General features: G+C 45.2%; 20 non-coding genes across 20 annotated transcripts; all 20 read right to left on the reverse strand.

Annotated features, from left to right (window-relative positions):
- Positions 1 to 1,090: 1,090 nt before the first annotated feature.
- LOC118962628 lies at positions 1,091 to 1,209 on the reverse strand. Its single transcript, XR_005049966.1, has one exon. It is a non-coding gene; the product is annotated as a 5S ribosomal RNA (ribosomal RNA).
- Positions 1,210 to 2,383: 1,174 nt separating this feature from the next.
- Positions 2,384 to 2,502, reverse strand: LOC118962635. The gene has a single exon (XR_005049973.1). It is a non-coding gene; the product is annotated as a 5S ribosomal RNA (ribosomal RNA).
- A 1,166-nt stretch (positions 2,503 to 3,668) lies between these two features.
- LOC118962637 lies at positions 3,669 to 3,788 on the reverse strand. Its single transcript, XR_005049975.1, has one exon. It is a non-coding gene; the product is annotated as a 5S ribosomal RNA (ribosomal RNA).
- Positions 3,789 to 4,970: 1,182 nt separating this feature from the next.
- Positions 4,971 to 5,089, reverse strand: LOC118962649. Its single transcript, XR_005049987.1, has one exon. It is a non-coding gene; the product is annotated as a 5S ribosomal RNA (ribosomal RNA).
- A 1,178-nt stretch (positions 5,090 to 6,267) lies between these two features.
- LOC118962643 lies at positions 6,268 to 6,385 on the reverse strand. Its single transcript, XR_005049981.1, has one exon. It is a non-coding gene; the product is annotated as a 5S ribosomal RNA (ribosomal RNA).
- Positions 6,386 to 7,562: 1,177 nt separating this feature from the next.
- Positions 7,563 to 7,682, reverse strand: LOC118962645. Its single transcript, XR_005049983.1, has one exon. It is a non-coding gene; the product is annotated as a 5S ribosomal RNA (ribosomal RNA).
- Positions 7,683 to 8,864: 1,182 nt separating this feature from the next.
- Positions 8,865 to 8,982, reverse strand: LOC118962641. Its single transcript, XR_005049979.1, has one exon. It is a non-coding gene; the product is annotated as a 5S ribosomal RNA (ribosomal RNA).
- Positions 8,983 to 10,157: 1,175 nt separating this feature from the next.
- On the reverse strand, positions 10,158 to 10,276 carry LOC118962629. Its single transcript, XR_005049967.1, has one exon. It is a non-coding gene; the product is annotated as a 5S ribosomal RNA (ribosomal RNA).
- A 1,178-nt stretch (positions 10,277 to 11,454) lies between these two features.
- On the reverse strand, positions 11,455 to 11,574 carry LOC118962639. The gene has a single exon (XR_005049977.1). It is a non-coding gene; the product is annotated as a 5S ribosomal RNA (ribosomal RNA).
- A 1,175-nt stretch (positions 11,575 to 12,749) lies between these two features.
- On the reverse strand, positions 12,750 to 12,868 carry LOC118962630. Its single transcript, XR_005049968.1, has one exon. It is a non-coding gene; the product is annotated as a 5S ribosomal RNA (ribosomal RNA).
- Positions 12,869 to 14,047: 1,179 nt separating this feature from the next.
- LOC118962631 lies at positions 14,048 to 14,166 on the reverse strand. The gene has a single exon (XR_005049969.1). It is a non-coding gene; the product is annotated as a 5S ribosomal RNA (ribosomal RNA).
- Positions 14,167 to 15,345: 1,179 nt separating this feature from the next.
- LOC118962644 lies at positions 15,346 to 15,463 on the reverse strand. Its single transcript, XR_005049982.1, has one exon. It is a non-coding gene; the product is annotated as a 5S ribosomal RNA (ribosomal RNA).
- A 1,178-nt stretch (positions 15,464 to 16,641) lies between these two features.
- On the reverse strand, positions 16,642 to 16,761 carry LOC118962638. The gene has a single exon (XR_005049976.1). It is a non-coding gene; the product is annotated as a 5S ribosomal RNA (ribosomal RNA).
- A 1,177-nt stretch (positions 16,762 to 17,938) lies between these two features.
- On the reverse strand, positions 17,939 to 18,057 carry LOC118962632. Its single transcript, XR_005049970.1, has one exon. It is a non-coding gene; the product is annotated as a 5S ribosomal RNA (ribosomal RNA).
- Positions 18,058 to 19,231: 1,174 nt separating this feature from the next.
- LOC118962633 lies at positions 19,232 to 19,350 on the reverse strand. The gene has a single exon (XR_005049971.1). It is a non-coding gene; the product is annotated as a 5S ribosomal RNA (ribosomal RNA).
- A 1,176-nt stretch (positions 19,351 to 20,526) lies between these two features.
- LOC118962648 lies at positions 20,527 to 20,645 on the reverse strand. Its single transcript, XR_005049986.1, has one exon. It is a non-coding gene; the product is annotated as a 5S ribosomal RNA (ribosomal RNA).
- A 1,174-nt stretch (positions 20,646 to 21,819) lies between these two features.
- On the reverse strand, positions 21,820 to 21,937 carry LOC118962640. Its single transcript, XR_005049978.1, has one exon. It is a non-coding gene; the product is annotated as a 5S ribosomal RNA (ribosomal RNA).
- A 1,170-nt stretch (positions 21,938 to 23,107) lies between these two features.
- Positions 23,108 to 23,228, reverse strand: LOC118962646. The gene has a single exon (XR_005049984.1). It is a non-coding gene; the product is annotated as a 5S ribosomal RNA (ribosomal RNA).
- A 1,182-nt stretch (positions 23,229 to 24,410) lies between these two features.
- Positions 24,411 to 24,530, reverse strand: LOC118962642. The gene has a single exon (XR_005049980.1). It is a non-coding gene; the product is annotated as a 5S ribosomal RNA (ribosomal RNA).
- A 1,180-nt stretch (positions 24,531 to 25,710) lies between these two features.
- Positions 25,711 to 25,829, reverse strand: LOC118962634. The gene has a single exon (XR_005049972.1). It is a non-coding gene; the product is annotated as a 5S ribosomal RNA (ribosomal RNA).
- Between the last annotated feature and the right edge of the window lie 285 nt (positions 25,830 to 26,114).

Consider the following 26,114-nt stretch of genomic DNA (forward strand, 5'->3'; position numbering starts at 1 on the left):
TGACAAAGCTCAAACCTTGCTTACATTTCCTTTCCAGCCCATATATTTCACTCTTGTGGGGGGGGGGGGGGGGGAGGGCATATCTATGTTCACACTTATGACAACTTCATGGACTAGGGCCCTATATAATACGGAATCACGGAATCCAGACTTTAAACCGAAATTCAACAATATTCAAAAATGTTTTGAACTAAGGAGGAAATCAACTAAATCCTTTCAACTTGTTAGAAAATGCATTCATTTGCCCAAGAGAATCATTAGACATCAACAAAATGCATCAGTGATTCGTATTTCCACGCAACTTTCAGAAACAGCACAGGACTGCCCAGTTTTCTGTGCGCATGCGTGCGGAGCGCGCGCAGGTCTACACTTGTGTAGCCGTTAGCGTGAGGCTAATGATTACCTTCTTCTGGTAGAGAAGGAAAGGCTTCCCACAAAAACCTTCTCAATGAAATGTTAACTGCAAAGTAGCCTATGCCAGCTTGGCAGAATTATATCATCATTATTTGCATCAATCCAGTGGCCATTTGGTTTGCAAACTCCGCAATCACATGAGCGCTACAGCAACACCGCTTAACCAAACAAGGTCTCTTCCTGGCGCACGCTTGCGTTTTAAAGGGTAACTACACCCCAAAATCGATATGTCTTCAATTTTTCCAAGACCTCAAAAGTGGTCTCCTGCTAGGGTTTTAAATGTTGTCGTGGACATAGAACATCCAATCGTGTTATATTTCGATTAAAAAGGTGTGCTTTTGAGAGCGCAAACCTGGAGAAGCAGGGATAAACGGTAAACCGGGAAATGTAAACGGAGGAGAGGGGGAATTTTTTTTTGGGGGGGGGGGTCAGGCAAAACATTGAAGGGATTTTACAGGGCCCTAATGGACGACAGACATTGACAGTCTAAAAACAAATGCTGAATGTAGTGCCTACATTTCGAGGGAAACGCACTGTCCATGATTGGATTTGATCAGGGCAGGGCAGCACTAACAAACTGCATGTAGTCCAATAAAAGACAACAACCTTATTAGGGCGATAAATAAAAGGCAGTTGCTCCACGCATGACACAAGAGTACCCTCTACTGGAGCAAAAAGCTTACAGCACCTGGTATTCCCAGGCGGTCTCCCATCCAAGTACTAACCAGGCCCGACCCTGCTTAGCTTCCGAGATCGGACGAGATCGGGCGTATTCAGGCTGGTATGGCCGTAAGCGAAGGGAACCCTCTTGGTACACTATATAAAGTCAATGTGCCGCTCATTCATCGGGAGACAGAGAAATGTCCACGTTGTGACACACTGACAAAGCTCAAACCTTGCTTACATTTCCTTTCCAGCCCATATATTTCACTCTTGTGGGGGGGGGGGGGGGGGGGGGCATATCCTATGTTCACACTAATGACAACTTCATGGACTAGGGCCCTATATAATACGGAATCACGGAATCCAGACTTTAAACCGAAATTCAACAATATTCAAAAATGTTTTGAACTAAGGAGGAAATCAACTAAATCCTTTCAACTTGTTAGAAAATGCATTCATTTGCCCAAGAGAATCATTAGACATCAACAAAATGCATCAGTGATTCGTATTTCCACGCAACTTTCAGAAACAGCACAGGACTGCCCAGTTTCTGTGCGCATGCGTGCGGAGCGCGCGCAGGTCTACACTTTGTGTAGCCGTTAGCGTTGAGGCTAATGATTACCTTCTTCTGGTAGAGAAGGAAAGGCTTCCCACAAAAACCTTCTCAATGAAATGTTAACTGCAAAGTAGCCTATGCCAGCTTGGCAGAATTATATCATCATTATTTGCATCAATCCAGTGGCCATTTGTTTTGCAAACTCCGCAATCACATGAGCGCTACAGCAACACCGCTTAACCAAACAAAGGTCTCTTCCTGGCGCACGCTTGCGTTTTAAAGGGTAACTACACCCAAATCGATATGTCTTCAATTTTTCCAAGACCTCAAAAGTGGTCTCCTGCTAGGGTTTTAAATGTTGTCGTGGACATAGAACATCCAATCGTGTTATATTTCGATTAAAAAGGTGTGCTTTTGAGAGCGCAACCTGGAGAAGCAGGATAAACGGTAAACCGGGAAATGTAAACGGAGGAGAGGGGAATTTTTTTTGGGGGGGGGGTCAGGCAAAACATTGAAGGGATTTTACAGGGCCCTAATGGACGACAGACATTGACAGTCTAAAAACAAATGCTGAATGTAGTGCCTACATTTCGAGGGAAACGCACTGTCCATGATTGGATTTGATCAGGGCAGGGCAGCACTAACAAACTGCCTGTAGTCCAATAAAAAGACACAACATTATTAGGGCGATAAATAAAAGGCAGTTGCTCCACGCATGACACAAGAGCTCCACCCTCTACTGGAGCAAAAAGCTTACAGCACCTGGTATTCCCAGGCGGTCTCCCATCCAAGTACTAACCAGGCCCGACTCTGCTTAGCTTCCGAGATCGGACGAGATCGGGCGTATTCAGGCTGGTATGGCCGTAAGCGAAGGGAACCCTCTTGGTACACTATATAAAGTCAATGTGCCGCTCATTCATCGGGAGACAGAGAAATGTCCACGTTGTGACACACTGACAAAGCTCAAACCTTGCTTACATTTCCTTTCCAGCCCATATATTTCACTCTTGTGGGGGGGGGGGGGGGGGGGCATATCCTATGTTCACACTTATGACAACTTCATGGACTAGGGCCCTATATAATACGGAATCACGGAATCCAGACTTTAAACCGAAATTCAACAATATTCAAAAATGTTTGAACTAAGGAGGAAATCAACTAAATCCTTTCAACTTGTTAGAAAATGCATTCATTTGCCCAAGAGAATCATTAGACATCAACAAAATGCATCAGTGATTCGTATTTCCACGCAACTTTCAGAAACAGCACAGGGACTGCCCAGTTTCTGTGCGCATTGCGTGCGGAGCGCGCGCAGGTCTACACTTTGGTAGCCGTTAGCGTTGAGGCTAATGATTACCTTCTTCTGGTAGAGAAGGAAAGGCTTCCCACAAAACCTTCTCAATGAAATGTTACTGCAAAGTAGCCTATGCCAGCTTGGGCAGAATTATATCACTTATTTGCATCAATCCAGTGGCCATTTGTTTTGCAAACTCCGCAATCACATGAGCGCTACAGCAACACGCTTAACCAAACAAAGGTCTCTTCCTGGCGCACGCTTGCGTTTAAGGGTAACTTACACCCCAAAATCGATATGTCTTCAATTTTTCCAAGACCTCAAAGTGGTCTCCTGCTAGGGTTTTAAATGTTGTCGTGGACATAGAACATCCAATCGTGTTATATTTCGATTAAAAAGGTGTGCTTTTGAGAGCGCAAACTGGAGAAGCAGGGATAAACGGTAAACCGGGAAATGTAAACGGAGGAGAGGGGGAATTTTTTTTTGGGGGGGGGGGTCAGGCAAAACATTGAAGGGATTTTACAGGGCCCTAATGGACGACAGACATGACAGTCTAAAAACAAATGCTGAATGTAGTGCCTACATTTCGAGGGAAACGCACTGTCCATGATGGATTTGATCAGGGCAGGGCAGCACTAACAAACTGCATGTAGTCCAATAAAAAGACACAACATTATTAGGGCGATAATAAAAGGCAGTTGCTCCACGCATGACACAAGAGTACCCTCTACTGGAGCAAAAAGCTTACAGCACCTGGTATTCCCAGGCGGTCTCCCATCCAAGTACTAACCAGGCCCGACCCTGCTTAGCTTTCCGAGATCGGACGAGATCGGGCGTATTCAGGCTGGTATGGCCGTAAGCGAAGGGAACCCCTCTTGGTACACTATATAAAGTCCAATGTGCCGCTCATTCATCGGGAGACAGAGAAATGTCCACGTTGTGACACACTGACAAAGCTCAAACCTTGCTTACATTTCCTTTCCAGCCCATATATTTCACTCTTGTGGGGAGGGGGGGGGGGGGAGGGCATATCCTATGTTCACACTTATGACAACTTCATGGACTAGGGCCCTATATAATACGGAATCACGGAATCCAGACTTTAAACCGAAAATTCAACAATATTCAAAAATGTTTTGAACTAAGGAGGAAATCAACTAAATCCTTTCAACTTGTTAGAAAATGCATTCATTTGCCAAGAGAATCATTAGACATCAACAAAATGCATCAGTGATTCGTATTTCCACGCAACTTTCAGAAACAGCACAGGACTGCCCAGTTTCTGTGCGCATGCGTGCGGACGGCGCGCGCAGGTCTACACTTTGTGTAGCCGTTAGCGTTGAGGCTAATGATTACCTTCTTCTGGTAGAGAAGGAAAGGCTTCCCACAAAAACCTTCTCAATGAAATGTTAACTGCAAAGTAGCCTATGCCAGCTTGGCAGAATTATATCATCATTATTTTGCATCAATCCAGTGGCCATTTGTTTTGCAAACTCCGCAATCACATGAGCGCTACAGCAACACCGCTTAACCAAACAAAGGTCTCTTCCTGGCGCACGCTCTGCGTTTAAAGGGTAACTACACCCCAAAATCGATATGTCTTCAATTTTTCCAAGACCTCAAAAGTGGTCTCCTGCTAGGGTTTTAAATGTTGTCGTGGACATAGAACATCCAATCGTGTTATATTTCGATTAAAAGGTGTGCTTTTGAGAGCGCAAACCTGGAGAAGCAGGGATAAACGGTAAACCGGAAATGTAAACGGGGGAGAGGGGGAATTTTTTTTTGGGGGGGGGGGTCAGGCAAAACATTGAAGGGATTTTACAGGGCCCTAATGGACGACAGACATTGACAGTCTAAAAACAAATGCTGAATGTAGTGCCTACATTTCGAGGGAAACGCACTGTCCATGATTGGATTTGATCAGGGCAGGGCAGCACTAACAAACTGCATGTAGTCCAATAAAAAGACACAACATTATTAGGGCGATAAATAAAAGGCAGTTGCTCCACGCATGACACAAGAGTACCCTCTACTGGAGCAAAAAGCTTACAGCACCTGGTATTCCCAGGCGGTCTCCCATCCAAGTACTAACCAGGCCCGACCCTGCTTAGCTTCGAGATCGGACGAGATCGGGCGTATTCAGGCTGGTATGGCCCGTAAGCGAAGGGAACCCTCTTGGTACACTATATAAAGTCAATGTGCCGCTCATTCATCGGGAGACAGAGAAATGTCCACGTTGTGACACACTGACAAAGCTCAACCTTGCTTACATTTCCTTTCCAGCCCATATATTTCACTCTTGTGGGGGGGGGGGGGGGGAGGGCATATCCCTATGTTCACACTTATGACAACTTCATGGACTAGGGCCCTATATAATACGGAATCACGGAATCCAGACTTTAAACCGAAATTCAACAATATTCAAAATGTTTTGAACTAAGGAGGAAATCAACTAAATCCTTTCAACTTGTTAGAAAATGCATTCATTTGCCCAAGAGAATCATTAGACATCAACAAAATGCATCAGTGATTCGTATTTCCACGCAACTTTCAGAAACAGCACAGGACTGCCCAGTTTCTGTGCGCATGCGTGCGGAGCGCGCGCAGGTCTACACTTTGTGTAGCCGTTAGCGTTGAGGCTAATGATTACCTTTCTTCTGGTAGAGAAGGAAAGGCTTCCCACAAAACCTTCTCAATGAAATGTTAACTGCAAAGTAGCCTATGCCAGCTTGGCAGAATTATATCATCATTATTTGCATCAATCCAGTGGCCATTTGTTTTGCAAACTCCGCAATCACATGAGCGCTACAGCAACACCGCTTAACCAAACAAAGGTCTCTTCCTGGCGCACGCTTGCGTTTTAAAGGGTAACTACACCCCAAAATCGATATGTCTTCAATTTTTTCCAAGACCTCAAAAGTGGTCTCCTGCTAGGGTTTTAAATGTTGTCGTGGACATAGAACATCCAATCGTGTTATATTTCGATTAAAAAGGTGTGCTTTTGAGAGCGCAAACCTGGAGAAGCAGGGAATAAACGGTAAACCGGAAATGTAAACGGAGGAGAGGGGGAATTTTTTTTTGGGGGGGGGGGGTCAGGCAAAACATTGAAGGGATTTTACAGGGCCCTAATGGACGACAGACATTGACAGTCTAAAAACAAATGCTGAATGTAGTGCCTACATTTCGAGGGAAACGCACTGTCCATGATTGGATTTGATCAGGGCAGGGCAGCACTAACAAACTGCATGTAGTCCAATAAAAAGACACAACATTATTAGGGCGATAAATAAAAGGCAGTTGCTCCACGCATGACACAAGAGTACCCTCTACTGGAGCAAAAAGCTTACAGCACCTGGTATTCCCAGGCGGTCTCCCATCCAAGTACTAACCAGGCCCGACCCTGCTTAGCTTCCGAGATCGGACGAGATCGGGCGTATTCAGGCTGGTATGGCGTAAGCGAAGGGAACCCTCTTGGTACACTATATAAAGTCAATGTGCCGCTCATTCATCGGGAGACAGAGAAATGTCCACGTTTGTGACACACTGACAAAGCTCAAACCTTGCTTACATTTCCTTTCCAGCCCATATATTTCACTCTTGTGGGGGGGGGGGGGGGGAGGGCATATCCTATGTTCACACTAATGACAACTTCAGGGACTAGGGCCCTATATAATACGGAATCACGGAATCCAGACTTTAAACCGAAATTCAACAATATTCAAAATGTTTTGAACTAAGGAGGAATCAACTAAATCCTTTCAACTTGTTAGAAAATGCATTCATTTGCCCAAGAGAATCATTAGACATCAACAAAATGCATCAGTGATTCGTATTTCCACGCAACTTTCAGAAAACAGCACAGGACTGCCCAGTTCTGTGCGCATGCGTGCGGAGCGCGCGAGGTCTACACTTTGTGTAGCCGTTCGCGTTGAGGCTAATGATTACCTTCTTCTGGTAGAGAAGGAAAGGCTTACCACAAAAACCTTCTCAATGAAATGTAACTCGCAAAGTAGCCTATGCCAGCTTGGCAGAATTATATCATCATATTTGCATCAATCCAGTGGCCATTTGTTTTGCAAACTCCGCAATCACATGAGCGCTACAGCAACACCGCTTAACCAACAAAGGTCCTCTTCCTGGCGCACGCTTGCGTTTAAAGGGTAACTTACACCCCAAATCGATATGTCTTCAATTTTTCCAAGACCTCAAAAGTGGTCTCCTGCTAGGGTTTTAAATGTTGTCGTGGACATAGAACATCCAATCGTGTTATATTTCGATTAAAAAGGTGTGCTTTTGAGAGCGCAAACCTGGAGAGCAGGGATATAAACGGTAAACCGGGAAATGTAAACGGAGGAGAGGGGGAATTTTTTTGGGGGGGGGGGGTCAGGCAAAACATTGAAGGGATTTTACAGGGCCCTAATGGACGACAGACATTGACAGTCTAAAAACAAATGCTGAATGTAGTGGCCTACATTTCGAGGGAAACGCACTGTCCATGATTGGATTTGATTCAGGGCAGGGCAGCACTAACAAACTGCATGTAGTCCAATAAAAGACACAACCATTATTAGGGCGATAAATAAAAGGCAGTTGCTCCACGCATGACACAAGAGCTCCACCCTCTACTGGAGCAAAAGCTTACAGCACCTGGTATTCCCAGGCGGTTCTCCCATCCAAGTACTAACCAGGCCCGACTCTGCTTAGCTTCCGAGATCGGACGAGATCGGGCGTATTCAGGCTGGTATGGCCGTAAGCGAAGGGAACCCTCTTGGTACACTATATAAAGTCAATGTGCCGCTCATTCATCGGGAGACAGAGAAATGTCCACGTTGTGACACACTGACAAAGCTCAAACCCTTGCTTACATTTCCTTTCCAGCCCATATATTTTCACTCTTGTGGGGGGGGGGGGGGGGGAGGGCATATCCTATGTTCACACTTATGACAACTTCATGGACTAGGGCCCTATATAATACGGAATCACGGAATCCAGACTTTAACCGAAATTCAACAATATTCAAAAATGTTTTGAACTAAGGAGGAAATCAACTAAATCCTTTCAACTTGTTAGAAAATGCATTCATTTGCCCAAGAGAATCATTAGACATCAACAAAATGCATCAGTGATTCGTATTTCCACGCAACTTTCAGAAACAGCACAGGACTGCCCAGTTTCTGTGCGCATGCGTGCGGAGCGCGCGCAGGTCTACACTTTGTGTAGCCGTTAGCGTTGAGGCTAATGATTACCTTCTTCTGGTAGAGAAGAAAGGCTTCCACAAAAACCTTCTCAATGAAATGTTAACTGCAAAGTAGCCTATGCCAGCTTGGCAGAATTATATCATCATTATTTGCATCAATCCAGTGGCCATTTGTTTGCAACTCCGCAATCACATGAGCGCTACAGCAACACCGCTCTAACCAAACAAAGGTCTCTTCCTGGCGCACGCTTGCGTTTTAAAGGGTAACTACCACCCCAAAATCGATATGTCTTCAATTTTTCAAGACCTCAAAAGTGGTCTCCTGCTAGGGTTTTAAATGTTGTCGTGGACATAGAACATCCAATCGTGTTATATTTCGATTAAAAAGGTGTGCTTTTGAGAGCGCAAACCTGGAGAAGCAGGGATAAACGGTAAACCGGGAAATGTAAACGGAGGAGAGGGGGAATTTTTTTGGGGGGGGGGGGTTCAGGCAAAACATTGAAGGGATTTTACAGGGCCCTAATGGACGACCAGACATTGACAGTCCTAAAAACAAATGCTGAATGTAGTGTCCTACATTTCGAGGGAAACGCACTGTCCATGATTGGATTGATCAGGGCAGGGCAGCACTAACAAACTGCATGTAGTCCAATAAAAAGACACAACATTTATTAGGGCGATAAATAAAAGGCAGTTGCTCCACGCATGACACAAGAGCTCCACCCTCTACTGGAGCAAAAAGCTTACAGCACCTGGTATTCCCAGGCGGTCTCCCATCCAAGTACTAACCAGGCCCGACCCTGCTTAGCTTCCGAGATCGGACGAGATCGGCGTATTCAGGCTGGTATGGCCGTAAGCGAAGGGAACCCTCTTGGTACACTATATAAAGTCAATGTGCCGCTCATTCATCGGGAGACAGAGAATGTCCACGTTGTGACACACTGACAAAGCTCAACACCTTGCTTACATTTCCTTTCCAGCCCATATATTTCACTCTTGTGGGGGGGGGGGGGGGGGGGGCATATCCTATGTTCACACTTATGACAACTTCATGGACTAGGGCCTATATAATACGGAATCACGGAATCCAGACTTTAAACCGAAATTCAACAATATTCAAAAATGTTTTGAACTAAGGAGGAAATCAACTAAATCCTTTCAACTTGTTAGAAAATGCATTCATTTGCCCAAGAGAATCATTAGACATCAACAAATGCATCAGTGATTCGTATTTCCACGCAACTTTCAGAAACAGCACAGGACTGCCCAGTTTCTGTGCGCATGCGTGCGGAGCGCGCGCAGGTCTACACTTTGTGTAGCCGTTAGCGTTGAGGCTAATGATTACCTTCTTCTGGTAGAGAAGGAAAGGCTTCCCACAAAAACCTTCTCAATGAAATGTTAACTGCAAAGTAGCCTATGCCAGCTTGGCAGAATTATATCATCATTATTTGCATCAATCAGTGGCCATTTGTTTGCAAACTCCGCAATCACATGAGCGCTACAGCAACACCGCTTAACCAAACAAAGGTCTCTTCCTGGCGCACGCTTGCGTTTTAAAGGGTAACTACACCCCAAAATCGATATGTCTTCAATTTTTCCAAGACCTCAAAAGTGGTCTCCTGCTAGGGTTTTAAATGTTGTCGTGGACATAGAACATCCAATCGTGTTATATTTCGATTAAAAAGGTGTGCTTTTGAGAGCGCAAACCTGGAGAAGCAGGGATAAACGGTAAACCGGGAAATGTAAACGGAGGAGAGGGGGAATTTTTTTTGGGGGGGGGGGGGTCAGGCAAAACATTGAAGGGATTTTACAGGGCCCTAATGGACGACAGACATTGACAGTCCTAAAAACAAATGCTGAATGTAGTGCCTACATTTCGAGGGAAACGCACTGTCCATGATTGGATTTGATCAGGGCAGGGCAGCACTAACAAACTGCATGTAGTCCAATAAAAAGACACAACATTATTAGGGCGATAAATAAAAGGCAGTGCTCCACGCATGACACAAGAGCTCACCCTCTACTGGAGCAAAAGCTTACAGCACCTGGTATTCCCAGGCGGTCTCCCATCCAAGTACTAACCAGGCCCGACCCTGCTTAGCTTCCGAGATCGGACGAGATCGGGCGTATTCAGGCTGGTATGGCCGTAAGCGAAGGGAACCCTCTTGGTACACTATATAAAGTCAATGTGCCGCTCATTCATCGGGAGACAGAGAAATGTCCACGTTGTGACACACTGACAAAGCTCAAACCTTGCTTACATTTCCTTTCCAGCCCATATATTTCACTCTTGTGGGGGGGGGGGGGGGGGGGGCATATCCTATGTTCACACTTATGACAACTTCATGGACTAGGGCCCTATATAATACGGAATCACGGAATCCAGACTTTAAACCGAAATTCAACAATATTCAAAAATGTTTTGAACTAAGGAGGAAATCAACTAAATCCTTTCAACTTGTTAGAAAATGCATTCATTTGCCCAAGAGAATCATTAGACATCAACAAAATGCATCAGTGATTCGTATTTCCACGCAACTTTCAGAAACAGCACAGGACTGCCCAGTTTCTGTGCGCATGCGTGCGGAGCCGCGCGCAGGTCTACACTTTGTGTAGCCGTTAGCGTTGAGGCTAATGATTACCTTCTTCTGGTAGAGAAGGAAAGGCTTCCCACAAAAACCTCTCAATGAAATGTTAACTGCAAAGTAGCCTATGCCAGCTTGGCAGAATTATATCATCATTATTTGCATCAATCCAGTGGCCATTTGTTTTGCAAACTCCGCAATCACATGAGCGCTACAGCAACACCGCTTAACCAAACAAAGGTCTCTTCCTGGCGCACGCTTGCGTTTAAAGGGTAACTACACCCCAAAATCGATATGTCTTCAATTTTTCCAAGACCTCAAAAGTGGTCTCCTGCTAGGGTTTTAAATGTTGTCGTGGACATAGAAACATCCAATCGTGTTATATTTCGATTAAAAAGGTGTGCTTTTGAGAGCGCAAACCTGGAGAAGCAGGGATAAACGGTAAACGGGAAATGTAAACGGAGGAGAGGGGGAATTTTTTTTGGGGGGGGGGGTCAGGCAAAACATTGAAGGGATTTTACAGGGCCCTAATGGACGACAGACATTGACAGTCTAAAAACAAATGCTGAATGTAGTGCCTACATTTCGAGGGAAACGCACTGTCCATGATTGGATTTGATCAGGGCAGGGCAGCACTAACAAACTGCATGTAGTCCAATAAAAAGACACAACATTATTAGGGCGATAAATAAAAGGCAGTTGCTCCACGCATGACACAAGAGCTCCACCCTCTACTGGAGCAAAAAGCTTACAGCACCTGGTATTCCCAGGCGGTCTCCCATCCAAGTACTAACCAGGCCCGACCCCTGCTTAGCTTCCGAGATCGGACGAGATCGGGCGTATTCAGGCTGGTATGGCCGTAAGCGAAGGGAACCCTCTTGGTACACTATATAAAGTCAATGTGCCGCTCATTCATCGGGAGACAGAGAAATGTCCACGTTGTGACACACTGACAAAGCTCAAACCTTGCTTACATTTCCTTTCCAGCCCATATATTTCACTCTTGTGGGGGGGGGGGGGGGGGCATATCCTATGTTCACACTTATGACAACTTCATGGACTAGGGCCCTATATAATACGGAATCACGGAATCCAGACTTTAAACCGAAATTCAACAATATTCAAAAATGTTTTGAACTAAGGAGGGAAATCAACTAAATCCTTTCAACTTGTTAGAAAATGCATTCATTTGCCCAAGAGAATCATTAGACATCAACAAAATGCATCAGTGATTCGTATTTCCACGCAACTTTCAGAAACAGCACAGGACTGCCCAGTTCTGTGCGCATGCGTGCGGAGCGCGCGCAGGTCTACACTTTGTGTAGCCGTTAGCGTTGAGGCTAATGATTACCTTCTTCTGGTAGAGAAGGAAAGGCTTCCCACAAAACCTTCTCAATGAAATGTTAACTGCAAAGTAGCCTATGCCAGCTTGGCAGAATTATATCATCATTATTTGCATCAATCCAGTGGCCATTTGTTTTGCAAACTCCGCAATCACATGAGCGCTACAGCAACACCGCTTAACCAAACAAAGGTCTCTTCCTGGCGCACGCTTGCGTTTAAAGGGTAACTACACCCCAAAATCGATATGTCTTCAATTTTTCCAAGACCTCAAAAGTGGTCTCCTGCTAGGGTTTTAAATGTTGTCGTGGACATAGAACATCCAATCGTGTTATATTTCGATTAAAAAGGTGTGCTTTTGAGAGCGCAAACCTGGAGAAGCAGGGATAAACGGTTAAACCGGGAAATGTAAACGGAGGAGAGGGGGAATTTTTTTGGGGGGGGGGGGTCAGGCAAAACATTGAAGGGATTTTACAGGGCCCTAATGGACGACAGACATTGACAGTCTAAAAACAAATGCTGAATGTAGTGCCTACATTTCGAGGGAAACGCACTGTCCATGATTGGATTTGATCAGGGCAGGGCAGCACTAACAAACTGCATGTAGTCCAATAAAAAGACACAACATTATTAGGGCGATAAATAAAAGGCAGTTGCTCCACGCATGACACAAGAGCTCCACCCTCTACTGGAGCAAAAAGCTTACAGCACCTGGTATTCCCAGGCGGTCTCCCATCCAAGTACTAACCAGGCCCGACCCTGCTTAGCTTCCGAGATCGGACGAGATCGGGCGTATTCAGGCTGGTATGGCCGTAAGCGAAGGGAACCCTCTTGGTACACTATATAAAGTCAATGTGCCGCTCATTCATCGGGAGACAGAGAAATGTCCACGTTGTGACACACTGACAAAGCTCAAACCTTGCTTACATTTCCTTTCCAGCCCATATATTTCACTCTTGTGGGGGGGGGGGGGGGGGAGGGCATATCCTATGTTCACACTTATGACAACTTCATGGACTAGGGCCCTATATAATACGGAATCACGGAATCCAGACTTTAAACCGAAATTCAACAATATTCAAAAATGTTTTGAACTAAGGAGGAAATCAACTAAATCCTTTCAACTTGTTAGAAAATGCATTCATTTGCCCAAGAGAATCATTAGACATCAACAAAATGCATCAGTGATTCGTATTTCCACGCAACTTTCAGAAACAGCACAGGACTGCCCAGTTTCTGTGCGCATGCGTGCGGAGCGCGCGCAGGTCTACACTTTGTGTAGCCGTTAGCGTTGAGGCTAATGATTACCTTCTTCTGGTAGAGAAGGAAAGGCTTCCCACAAAAACCTTCTCAATGAAATGTTAACTGCAAAGTAGCCTATGCCAGCTTGGCAGAATTATATCATCATTATTTGCATCAATCCAGTGGCCATTTGTTTTGCAAACTCCGCAATCACATGAGCGCTACAGCAACACCGCTTAACCAAACAAAGGTCTCTTCCTGGCGCACGCTTGCGTTTAAAGGGTAACTACACCCCAAAATCGATATGTCTTCAATTTTTTCCAAGACCTCAAAAGTGGTCTCCTGCTAGGGTTTTAAATGTTGTCGTGGACATAGAACATCCAATCGTGTTATATTTCGATTAAAAAGGTGTGCTTTTGAGAGCGCAAACCTGGAGAAGCAGGGATAAACGGTAAACCGGGAAATGTAAACGGAGGAGAGGGGGAATTTTTTTTTTGGGGGGGGGGTCAGGCAAAACATTGAAGGGATTTTACAGGGCCCCTAATGGACGACAGACATTGACAGTCTAAAAACAAATGCTGAATGTAGTGCCTACATTTCGAGGGAAACGCACTGTCCATGATTGGATTTGATCAGGGCAGGGCAGCACTAACAAACTGCATGTAGTCCAATAAAAAGACACAACATTATTAGGGCGATAAATAAAAGGCAGTTGCTCCACGCATGACACAAGAGTACCCTCTACTGGAGCAAAAAGCTTACAGCACCTGGTATTCCCAGGCGGTCTCCCATCCAAGTACTAACCAGGCCCGACCCTGCTTAGCTTCCGAGATCGGACGAGATCGGGCGTATTCAGGCTGGTATGGCCGTAAGCGAAGGGAACCCTCTTGGTACACTATATAAAGTCAATGTGCCGCTCATTCATCGGGAGACAGAGAAAATGTCCACGTTGTGACACACTGACAAAGCTCAAACCTTGCTTACATTTCCTTTCCAGCCCATATATTTCACTCTTGTGGGGGGGGGGGGGGGGGGGCATATCCTATGTTCACACTTATGACAACTTCATGGACTAGGGCCCTATATAATACGGAAATCACGGAATCCAGACTTTAAACCGAAATTCAACAATATTCAAAAATGTTTTGAACTAAGGAGGAAATCAACTAAATCCTTTCAACTTGTTAGAAAATGCATTCATTTGCCCAAGAGAATCATTAGACATCAACAAAATGCATCAGTGATTCGTATTTCCACGCAACTTTCAGAAACAGCACAGGACTGCCCAGTTTCTGTGCGCATGCGTGCGGAGCGCGCGCAGGTCTACACTTTGTGTAGCCGTTAGCGTTGAGGCTAATGATTACCTTCTTCTGGTAGAGAAGGAAAGGCTTCCCACAAAAACCTTCTCAATGAAATGTTAACTGCAAAGTAGCCTATGCCAGCTTGGCAGAATTATATCATCATTATTTGCATCAATCCAGTGGCCATTTGTTTTGCAAACTCCGCAATCACATGAGCGCTACAGCAACACCGCTTAACCAAACAAAGGTCTCTTCCTGGCGCACGCTTGCGTTTAAAGGGTAACTACACCCCAAAATCGATATGTCTTCAATTTTTCCAAGACCTCAAAAGTGGTCTCCTGCTAGGGTTTTAAATGTTGTCGTGGACATAGAACATCCAATCGTGTTATATTTCGATTAAAAAGGTGTGCTTTTGAGAGCGCAAACCTGGAGAAGCAGGGATAAACGGTAAACCGGGAAATGTAAACGGAGGAGAGGGGGAATTTTTTTTGGGGGGGGGGGTCAGGCAAAACATTGAAGGGATTTTACAGGGCCCTAATGGACGACAGACATTGACAGTCTAAAAACAAATGCTGAATGTAGTGCCTACATTTCGAGGGAAACGCACTGTCCATGATTGGATTTGATCAGGGCAGGGCAGCACTAACAAACTGCATGTAGTCCAATAAAAAGACACAACATTATTAGGGCGATAAATAAAAGGCAGTTGCTCCACGCATGACACAAGAGCTCCACCCTCTACTGGAGCAAAAAGCTTACAGCACCTGGTATTCCCAGGCGGTCTCCCATCCAAGTACTAACCAGGCCCGACCCTGCTTAGCTTCGAGATCGGACGAGATCGGGCGTATTCAGGCTGGTATGGCCGTAAGCGAAGGGAACCCTCTTGGTACACTATATAAAGTCAATGTGCCGCTCATTCATCGGGAGACAGAGAAATGTCCACGTTGTGACACACTGGCAAAGCTCAAACCTTGCTTACATTTCCTTTCCAGCCCATATATTTCACTCTTGTGGGGGGGGGGGGGGGGGGGGCATATCCTATGTTTCACACTTATGACAACTTCATGGACTAGGGCCCTATATAATACGGAATCACGGAATCCAGACTTTAAACCGAAATTCAACAATATTCAAAAATGTTTTGAACTAAGGAGGAAATCAACTAAATCCTTTCAACTTGTTAGAAAATGCATTCATTTGCCCAAGAGAATCATTAGACATCAACAAAATGCATCAGTGATTCGTATTTCCACGCAACTTTCAGAAACAGCACAGGACTGCCCAGTTTCTGTGCGCATGCGTGCGGAGCGCGCGCAGGTCTACACTTTGTGTAGCCGTTAGCGTTGAGGCTAATGATTACCTTCTTCTGGTAGAGAAGGAAAGGCTTCCCACAAAAACCTTCTCAATGAAATGTTAACTGCAAAGTAGCCTATGCCAGCTTGGCAGAATTATATCATCATTATTTGCATCAATCCAGTGGCCATTTGTTTTGCAAACTCCGCAATCACATGAGCGCTACAGCAACACCGCTTAACCAAACAAAGGTCTCTTCCTGGCGCACGCTTGCGTTTAAAGGGTAACTACACCCCAAAATCGATATGTCTTCAATTTTTCCAAGACCTCAAAAGTGGTCTCCTGCTAGGGTTTTAAATGTTGTCGTGGACATAGAACATCCAATCGTGTTATATTTCGATTAAAAGGTGTGCTTTTGAGAGCGCAAACCTGGAGAAGCAGGGATAAACGGTAAACCGGGAAATGTAAACGGAGGAGAGGGGGAATTTTTTTTTGGGGGGGGGGTCAGGCAAAACATTGAAGGGATTTTACAGGGCCCTAATGGACGACAGACATTGACAGTCTAAAAACAAATGCTGAATGTAGTGCCTACATTTCGAGGGAAACGCCACTGTCCATGATTGGATTTGATCAGGGCAGGGCAGCACTAACAAACTGCATGTAGTCCAATAAAAGACACAACATATTTAGGGCGATAAATAAAAGGCAGTTGCTCCACGCATGACACAAGAGCTCCTACCTCTACTGGAGCAAAAAGCTTACAGCACCTGGTATTCCCAGGCGGTCTCCCATCCAAGTACTAACCAGGCCCGACCCTGCTTAGCTTCCGAGATCGGACGAGATCGGGCGTATTCAGGCTGGTATGGCCGGTAAGCGAAGGGAACCCTCTTGGTACACTATATAAAGTCAATGTGCCGCTCATTCATCGGGAGACAGAGAAATGTCCACGTTGTGACACACTGACAAAGCTCAAACCTTGCTTACATTTCCTTTCCAGCCCATATATTTCACTCTTGTGGGGGGGGGGGGGGGGGGGGCATATCCTATGTTCACACTTATGACAACTTCATGGACTAGGGCCCTATATAATACGGAATCACGGAATCCAGACTTTAAACGAAATTCAACAATATTCAAAAATGTTTTGAACTAAGGAGGAAATCAACTAAATCCTTTCAACTTGTTAGAAAATGCATTCATTTGCCCAAGAGAATCATTAGACATCAACAAAATGCATCAGTGATTCGTATTTCCACGCAACTTTCAGAAACAGCACAGGACTGCCCAGTTTCTGTGCGCATGCGTGCGGAGCGCGCGCAGGTCTACACTTTGTGTAGCCGTTAGCGTTGAGGCTAATGATTACCTTCTTCTGGTAGAGAAGGAAAGGCTTCCCACAAAAACCTTCTCAATGAAATGTTAACTGCAAAGTAGCCTATGCCAGCTTGGCAGAATTATATCATCATTATTTGCATCAATCCAGTGGCCATTTGTTTTGCAAACTCCGCAATCACATGAGCGCTACAGCAACACCGCTTAACCAAACAAAGGTCTCTTCCTGGCGCACGCTTGCGTTTAAAGGGTAACTACACCCCAAAATCGATATGTCTTCAATTTTTCCAAGACCTCAAAGTGGGTCTCCTGCTAGGGTTTTAAATGTTGTCGTGGACATAGAACATCCAATCGTGTTATATTTCGATTAAAAAGGTGTGCTTTTGAGAGCGCAAACCTGGAGAAGCAGGGATAAACGGTAAACGGGAAATGTAAACGGAGGAGAGGGGGAATTTTTTTTGGGGGGGGGGGGTCAGGCAAAACATTGAAGGGATTTTACAAGGGCCCTAATGGACGACAGACATGACAGTCTAAAAACAAATGCTGAATGTAGTGCCTACATTTCGAGGGAAACGCACTGTCCATGATTGGATTTGATCAGGGCAGGGCAGCACTAACAAACTGCATGTAGTCCAATAAAAAGACACAACATTATTAGGGCGATAAATAAAAGGCAGTTGCTCCACGCATGACACAAGAGCTCCACCCTCTACTGGAGCAAAAAGCTTACAGCACCTGGTATTCCCAGGCGGTCTCCCATCCAAGTACTAACCAGGCCCGACCCTGCTTAGCTTCCGAGATCGGACGAGATCGGGCGTATTCAGGCTGGTATGGCCGTAAGCGAAGGGAACCCTCTGGTACACTATATAAAGTCAATGTGCCGCTCATTCATCGGGAGACAGAGAAATGTCCACGTTGTGACACACTGACAAAGCTCAAACCTTGCTTACATTTCCTTTCCAGCCCATATATTTCACTCTTGTGGGGGGGGGGGGGGGGGGGGCATATCCTATGTTCACACTTATGACAACTTCATGGACTAGGGCCCTATATAATACGGAATCACGGAATCCAGACTTTAAACCGAAATTCAACAATATTCAAAAATGTTTTGAACTAAGGAGGAAATCAACTAAATCCTTTCAACTTGTTAGAAAATGCATTCATTTGCCCAAGAGAATCATTAGACATCAACAAAATGCATCAGTGATTCGTATTTCCACGCAACTTTCAGAAACAGCACAGGACTGCCCAGTTTCTGTGCGCATGCGTGCGGAGCGCGCGCAGGTCTACACTTTGTGTAGCCGTTAGCGTTGAGGCTAATGATTACCTTCTTCTGGTAGAGAAGGAAAGGCTTCCCACAAAAACCTTCTCAATGAAATGTTAACTGCAAAGTAGCCTATGCAGCTTGGCAGAATTATATCATCATTATTTGCATCAATCCAGTGGCCATTGTTTTGCAAACTCCGCAATCACATGAGCGCTACAGCAACACCGCTTAACCAAACAAAGGTCTCTTCCTGGCGCACGCTTGCGTTTAAAGGGTAACTACACCCCAAAATCGATATGTCTTCAATTTTTCCAAGACCTCAAAGTGGTCTCCTGCTAGGGTTTTAAATGTTGTCGTGGACATAGAACATCCAATCGTGTTATATTTCGATTAAAAAGGTGTGCTTTTGAGAGCGCAAACCTGGAGAAGCAGGGATAAACGGTAAACCGGGAAATGTAAACGGAGGAGAGGGGGAATTTTTTTGGGGGGGGGGGGGTCAGGCAAAACATTGAAGGATTTTACAGGGCCCTAATGGACGACAGACATTGACAGTCTAAAAACAAATGCTGAATGTAGTGCCTACATTTCGAGGGAAACGCACTGTCCATGATTGGATTTGATCAGGGCAGGGCAGCACTAACAAACTGCATGTAGTCCAATAAAAAGACACAACATTATTAGGGCGATAAATAAAAGGCAGTTGCTCCACGCATGACACAAGAGCTCCACCCTCTACTGGAGCAAAAAGCTTACAGCACCTGGTATTCCCAGGCGGTCTCCCATCCAAGTACTAACCAGGCCCGACCCTGCTTAGCTTCCGAGATCGGACGAGATCGGGCGTATTCAGGCTGGTATGGCCGTAAGCGAAGGGAACCCTCTTGGTACACTATATAAAGTCAATGTGCCGCTCATTCATCGGGAGACAGAGAAATGTCCACGTTGTGACACACTGACAAAGCTCAAACCTTGCTTACATTTCCTTTCCAGCCCATATATTTCACTCTTGTGGGGGGGGGGGGGGGGGAGGGCATATCCTATGTTCACACTTATGACAACTTCATGGACTAGGGCCCTATATAATACGGGAATCACGGAATCCAGACTTTAAACCGAAATTCAACAATATTCAAAAATGTTTTGAACTAAGGAGGAAATCAACTAAATCCTTTCAACTTGTTAGAAAATGCATTCATTTGCCCAAGAGAATCATTAGACATCAACAAAATGCATCAGTGATTCGTAATTTCCACGCAACTTTCAGAAACAGCACAGGACTGCCCAGTTTCTGTGCGCATGCGTGCGGAGCGCGCGCAGGTCTACACTTTGTGTAGCCGTTAGCGTTGAGGCTAATGATTACCTTCTTCTGGTAGAGAAGGAAAGGCTTCCCACAAAAACCTTCTCAATGAAATGTTAACTGCAAAGTAGCCTATGCCAGCTTGGCAGAATTATATCATCATTATTTGCATCAATCCAGTGGCCATTTGTTTTGCAAACTCCGCAATCACATGAGCGCTACAGCAACACCGCTTAACCAAACAAAGGTCTCTTCCTGGCGCACGCTTGCGTTTAAAGGGTAACTACACCCCAAAATCGATATGTCTTCAATTTTTCCAAGACCTCAAAAGTGGTCTCCTGCTAGGGTTTTAAATGTTGTCGTGGACATAGAACATCCAATCGTGTTATATTTCGATTAAAAAGGTGTGCTTTTGAGAGCGCAAACCTGGAGAAGCAGGGATAAACGGTAAACCGGGAATGTAAACGGAGGAGAGGGGGATTTTTTTTTGGGGGGGGGGGTCAGGCAAAACATTGAAGGGATTTTACAGGGCCCTAATGGACGACAGACATTGACAGTCTAAAACAAATGCTGAATGTAGTGCCTACATTTCGAGGGAAACGCAATGTCCATGATTGGATTTGATCAGGGCAGGGCAGCACTAACAAACTGCATGTAGTCCAATAAAAAGACACAACATTATTAGGGCGATAATAAAAGGCAGTTGCTCCACGCATGACACAAGAGCTACCCTCTACTGGAGCAAAAAGCTTACAGCACCTGGTATTCCCAGGCGGTCTCCCATCCAAGTACTAAACCAGGCCCGACCCTGCTTAGCTTCCGAGATCGGACGAGATCGGGCGTATTCAGGCTGGTATGGCCGTAGCGAAGGGAACCCTCTTGGTACACTATATAAAGTCAATGTGCCGCTCATTCATCGGGAGACAGAGAAATGTCCACGTTGTGACACACTGACAAAGCTCAAACCTTGCTTACATTTCCTTTCCAGCCCATATATTTCACTCTTGTGGGGGGGGGGGGGGGGGAGGGCATATCCTATGTTCACACTTATGACAACTTCATGGACTAGGGCCCTATATAATACGGAATCACGGAATCCAGACTTTAAACCGAAATTCAACAATATTCAAAAATGTTTTGAACTAAGGAGGAAATCAACTAAATCCTTTCAACTTGTTAGAAAATGCATTCATTTTGCCCAAGAGAATCATTAGACATCAACAAAATGCATCAGTGATTCGTATTTCCACGCAACTTTCAGAAACAGCACAGGACTGCCAGTTTCTGTGCGCATGCGTGCGGAGCGCGCGCAGGTCTACACTTTGTGTAGCCGTTAGCGTTGAGGCTAATGATTACCTTCTTCTGGTAGAGAAGGAAAGGCTTCCCACAAAAACCTTCTCAATGAAATGTTAACTGCAAAGTAGCCTATGCCAGCTGGCAGAATTATATCATCATTATTTGCATCAATCCAGTGGCCATTTGTTTTGCAAACTCCGCAATCACATGAGCGCTACAGCAACACCGCTTAACCAAACAAAGGTCTCTTCCTGGCGCACGCTTGCGTTTAAAGGGTAACTACACCCCAAAATCGATATGTCTTCAATTTTTCCAAGACCTCAAAAGTGGTCTCCTGCTAGGGTTTTAAATGTTGTCGTGGACATAGAACATCCAATCGTGTTATATTTCGATTAAAAAGGTGTGCTTTTGAGAGCGCAAACCTGGAGAAGCAGGGATAAACGGTAAACCGGGAAATGTAAACGGAGGAGAGGGGGAATTTTTTTTTTGGGGGGGGGTCAGGCAAAACATTGAAGGGATTTTACAGGGCCCTAATGGACGACAGACATTGACAGTCTAAAAACAAATGCTGAATGTAGTGCCTACATTTCGAGGGAAACGCACTGTCCATGATTGGATTTGATCAGGGCAGGGCAGCACTAACAAACTGCATGTAGTCCAATAAAAAGACACAACATTATTAGGGCGATAAATAAAAGGCAGTTGCTCCACGCATGACACAAGAGTACCCTCTACTGGAGCAAAAGCTTACAGCACCTGGTATTCCCAGGCGGTCTCCCATCCAAGTACTAACCAGGCCCGACCCTGCTTAGCTTCCGAGATCGACGAGATCGGGCGTATTCAGGCTGGTATGGCCGTAAGCGAAGGGAACCCTCTTGGTACACTATATAAAGTCAATGTGCCGCTCATTCATCGGGAGACAGAGAAATGTCCACGTTGTGACACCCTGACAAAGCTCAAACCTTGCTTACATTTCCTTTCCAGCCCATATATTTCACTCTTGTGGGGGGGGGGGGGGGGAGGGCATATCCTATGTTCACACTTATGACAACTTCATGGACTAGGGCCCCTATATAATACGGAATCACGGAATCCAGACTTTAAACCGAAATTCAACAATATTCAAAATGTTTTGAACTAAGGAGGAAATCAACTAAATCCTTTCAACTTGTTAGAAAATGCATTCATTTGCCCAAGAGAATCATTAGACATCAACAAAATGCATCAGTGATTCGTATTTCCACGCAACTTTCAGAAACAGCACAGGACTGCCCAGTTTCTGTGCGCATGCGTGCGGAGCGCGCGCAGGTCTACACTTTGTGTAGCCGTTAGCGTTGAGGCTAATGATTACCTTCTTCTGGTAGAGAAGGAAAGGCTTCCCACAAAAACCTTCTCAATGAAATGTTAACTGCAAAGTAGCCTATGCCAGCTTGGCAGAATTATATCATCATTATTTGCATCAATCCAGTGCCATTTGTTTTGCAAACTCCGCAATCACATGAGCGCTACAGCAACACCGCTTAACCAAACAAAGGTCTCTTCCTGGCGCACGCTTGCGTTTAAAGGGTAACTACACCCAAAATCGATATGTCTTCAATTTTTCCAAGACCTCAAAAGTGGTCCTCCTGCTAGGGTTTTAAATGTTGTCGTGGACATAGAACATCCAATCGTGTTATATTTCGATTAAAAGGTGTGCTTTTGAGAGCGCAAACCTGGAGAAGCAGGGATAAACGGTAAACGGGAAATGTAAACGGAGGAGAGGGGGAATTTTTTTTTGGGGGGGGGGGTCAGGCAAAACATTGAAGGGATTTTACAGGGCCCTAATGGACGACAGACATTGACAGTCTAAAAACAAATGCTGAATGTAGTGCCTACATTTCGAGGGAAACGCACTGTCCATGATTGGATTTGATCAGGGCAGGGCAGCACTAACAAACTGCATGTAGTCCAATAAAAGACACAACATTATTAGGGCGATAAATAAAGGCAGTTGCTCCACGCATGACACAAGAGTACCCTCTACGGAGCAAAAAGCTTACAGCACCTGGTATTCCCAGGCGGTCCTCCCATCCAAGTACTAACCAGGCCCGACCCTGCTTAGCCTTCCGAGATCGGACGAGATCGGGCGTATTCAGGCTGGTATGGCCGTAAGCGAAGGGAACCCTCTTGGTACACTATATTAAAGTCAATGTGCCGCTCATTCATCGGGAGACAGAGAAATGTCCACGTTGTGACACACTGACAAAGCTCAAACCTTGCTTACATTTCCTTTTCCAGCCCATATATTTCACTCTTGTGGGGGGGGGGGGGGGGGGAGGGCATATCCTATGTTCACACTTATGACAACTTCATGGACTAGGGCCCTATATAATACGGAATCACGGAATCCAGACTTTAAACCGAAATTCAACAATATTCAAAAATGTTTTGAACTAAGGAGGAATCAACTAAATCCTTTCAACTTGTTAGAAAATGCATTCATTTGCCCAAGAGAATCATTAGACATCAACAAAATGCATCAGTGATTCGTATTTTCCACGCAACTTTCAGAAACAGCACAGGACTGCCCAGTTTCTGTGCGCATGCGTGCGGAGCGCGCGCAGGTCTACACTTTGTGTAGCCGTTAGCGTTGAGGCTAATGATTTACCTTCTTCTGGTAGAGAAGGAAAGGCTTCCCACAAAAACCTTCTCAATGAAATGTTAACTGCAAAGTAGCCTATGCCAGCTTGGCAGAATTATATCATCATTATTTGCATCAATCCAGTGGCCATTTGTTTTGCAAACTCCGCAATCACATGAGCGCTACAGCAACACCGCTTAACCAAACAAAGGTCTCTTCCTGGCGCACGCTTGCGTTTAAAGGGTAACTACACCCCAAAATCGATATGTCTTCAATTTTTCCAAGACCTCAAAAGTGGTCTCCTGCTAGGGTTTTAAATGTTGTCGTGGACATAGAACATCCAATCGTGTTATATTTCGATTAAAAAGGTGTGCTTTTGAGAGCGCAAACCTGGAGAAGCAGGATATAAACGGTAAACGGGAAAATGTAAACGGAGGAGAGGGGGAATTTTTTTGGGGGGGGGGGGTCAGGCAAAACATTGAAGGGATTTTACAGGGCCCTAATGGACGACAGACATTGACAGTCTAAAAACAAATGCTGAATGTAGTGCCTACATTTCGAGGGAAACGCACTGTCCATGATTGGATTTGATCAGGGCAGGGCAGCACTAACAAACTGCATGTAGTCCAATAAAAGACACAACATTATTAGGGCGATAAATAAAAGGCAGTTGCTCCACGCATGACACAAGAGCTCACCCTCTACTGGAGCAAAAAGCTTACAGCACCTGGTATTCCCAGGCGGTTCTCCCATCCAAGTACTAACCAGGCCCGACCCTGCTTAGCTTCCGAGATCGGACGAGATCGGGCGTATTCAGGCTGGTATGGCCGTAAGCGAAGGGAACCCTCTTGGTACACTATATAAGTCAATTGTGCCGCTCATTCATCGGGAGACAGAGAAATGTCCACGTTGTGACACACTGACAAAGCTCAAACCTTGCTTACATTTCCTTTTCCAGCCCATATATTTCACTCTTTGTGGGGGGGGGGGGGGGGGAGGGCATATCCTATGTTCACACTTATGACAACTTCATGGACTAGGGCCCTATATAATACGGAATCACGGAATCCAGACTTTAAACCGAAATTCAACAATATTCAAAAATGTTTTGAACTAAGGAGGAAATCAACTAAATCCTTTCAACTTGTTAGAAAATGCATTCATTTGCCCAAGAGAATCATTAGACATCAACAAAATGCATCAGTGATTCGTATTTCCACGCAACTTTCAGAAACAGCACAGGAATGCCCAGTTTCTGTGCGCATGCGTTGCGGAGCGCGCGCAGGTCTACACTTTGTGTAGCCGTTAGCGTTGAGGCTAATGATTACCTTCTTCTGGTAGAGAAGGAAAGGCTTCCCACAAAACCTTCTCAATGAAATGTTAACTGCAAAGTAGCCTATGCCAGCTTGGCAGAATTATATCATCATTATTTGCATCAATCCAGTGGCCATTTGTTTTGCAAACTCCGCAATCACATGAGCGCTACAGCAAACACCCGCTTAACCAAACCAAGGTCTCTTCCTGGCGCACGCTTGCGTTTAAAGGGTAACTACACCCCAAAATCGATATGTCTTCAATTTTTCCAAGACCTCAAAAGTGGTCTCCTGCTAGGGTTTTAAATGTTGTCGTGGACATAGAACATCCAATCGTGTTATATTTCGATTAAAAAGGTGTGCTTTTGAGAGCGCAAACCTGGAGAAGCAGGGATAAACGGTAAACCGGGAAATGTAAACGGAGGAGAGGGGGAATTTTTTTTTGGGGGGGGGGTCAGGCAAAACATTGAAGGGATTTTACAGGGCCCTAATGGACGACAGACATTGACAGTCTAAAAACAAATGCTGAATGTAGTGCCTACATTTCGAGGGAAACGCACTGTCCATGATTGGATTTGATCAGGGCAGGGCAGCACTAACAAACTGCATGTAGTCCAATAAAAAGACACAACATTATTAGGGCGATAAATAAAAGGCAGTTGCTCCACGCATGACACAAGAGTACCCTCTACTGGAGCAAAAAGCTTACAGCACCTGGTATTCCCAGGCGGTCTCCCATCCAAGTACTAACCAGGCCCGACCCTGCTTAGCTTCCGAGATCGGACGAGATCGGGCGTATTCAGGCTGGTATGGCCGTAAGCGAAGGGAACCCTCTTGGTACACTATATAAAGTCAATGTGCCGCTCATTCATCGGGAGACAGAGAAATGTCCACGTTGTGACACACTGACAAAGCTCAAACCTTGCTTACATTTCCTTTCCAGCCCATATATTTCACTCTTGTGGGGGGGGGGGGGGGGGGGGGTCCTATGTTCACACTTATGACAACATGGACTAGGGGCCTATATAATACGGAATCACGGAATCCAGACTTTAACCGAAATTCAACAATATTCAAAATGTTTTGAACTAAGGAGGAAATAACTA

The sequence above is a fragment of the Oncorhynchus mykiss genome, unplaced genomic scaffold (assembly GCF_013265735.2).
Source record: "Oncorhynchus mykiss isolate Arlee unplaced genomic scaffold, USDA_OmykA_1.1 un_scaffold_781, whole genome shotgun sequence".
In the NCBI taxonomy this organism is placed as follows: Eukaryota; Metazoa; Chordata; class Actinopteri; order Salmoniformes; family Salmonidae; genus Oncorhynchus; species Oncorhynchus mykiss.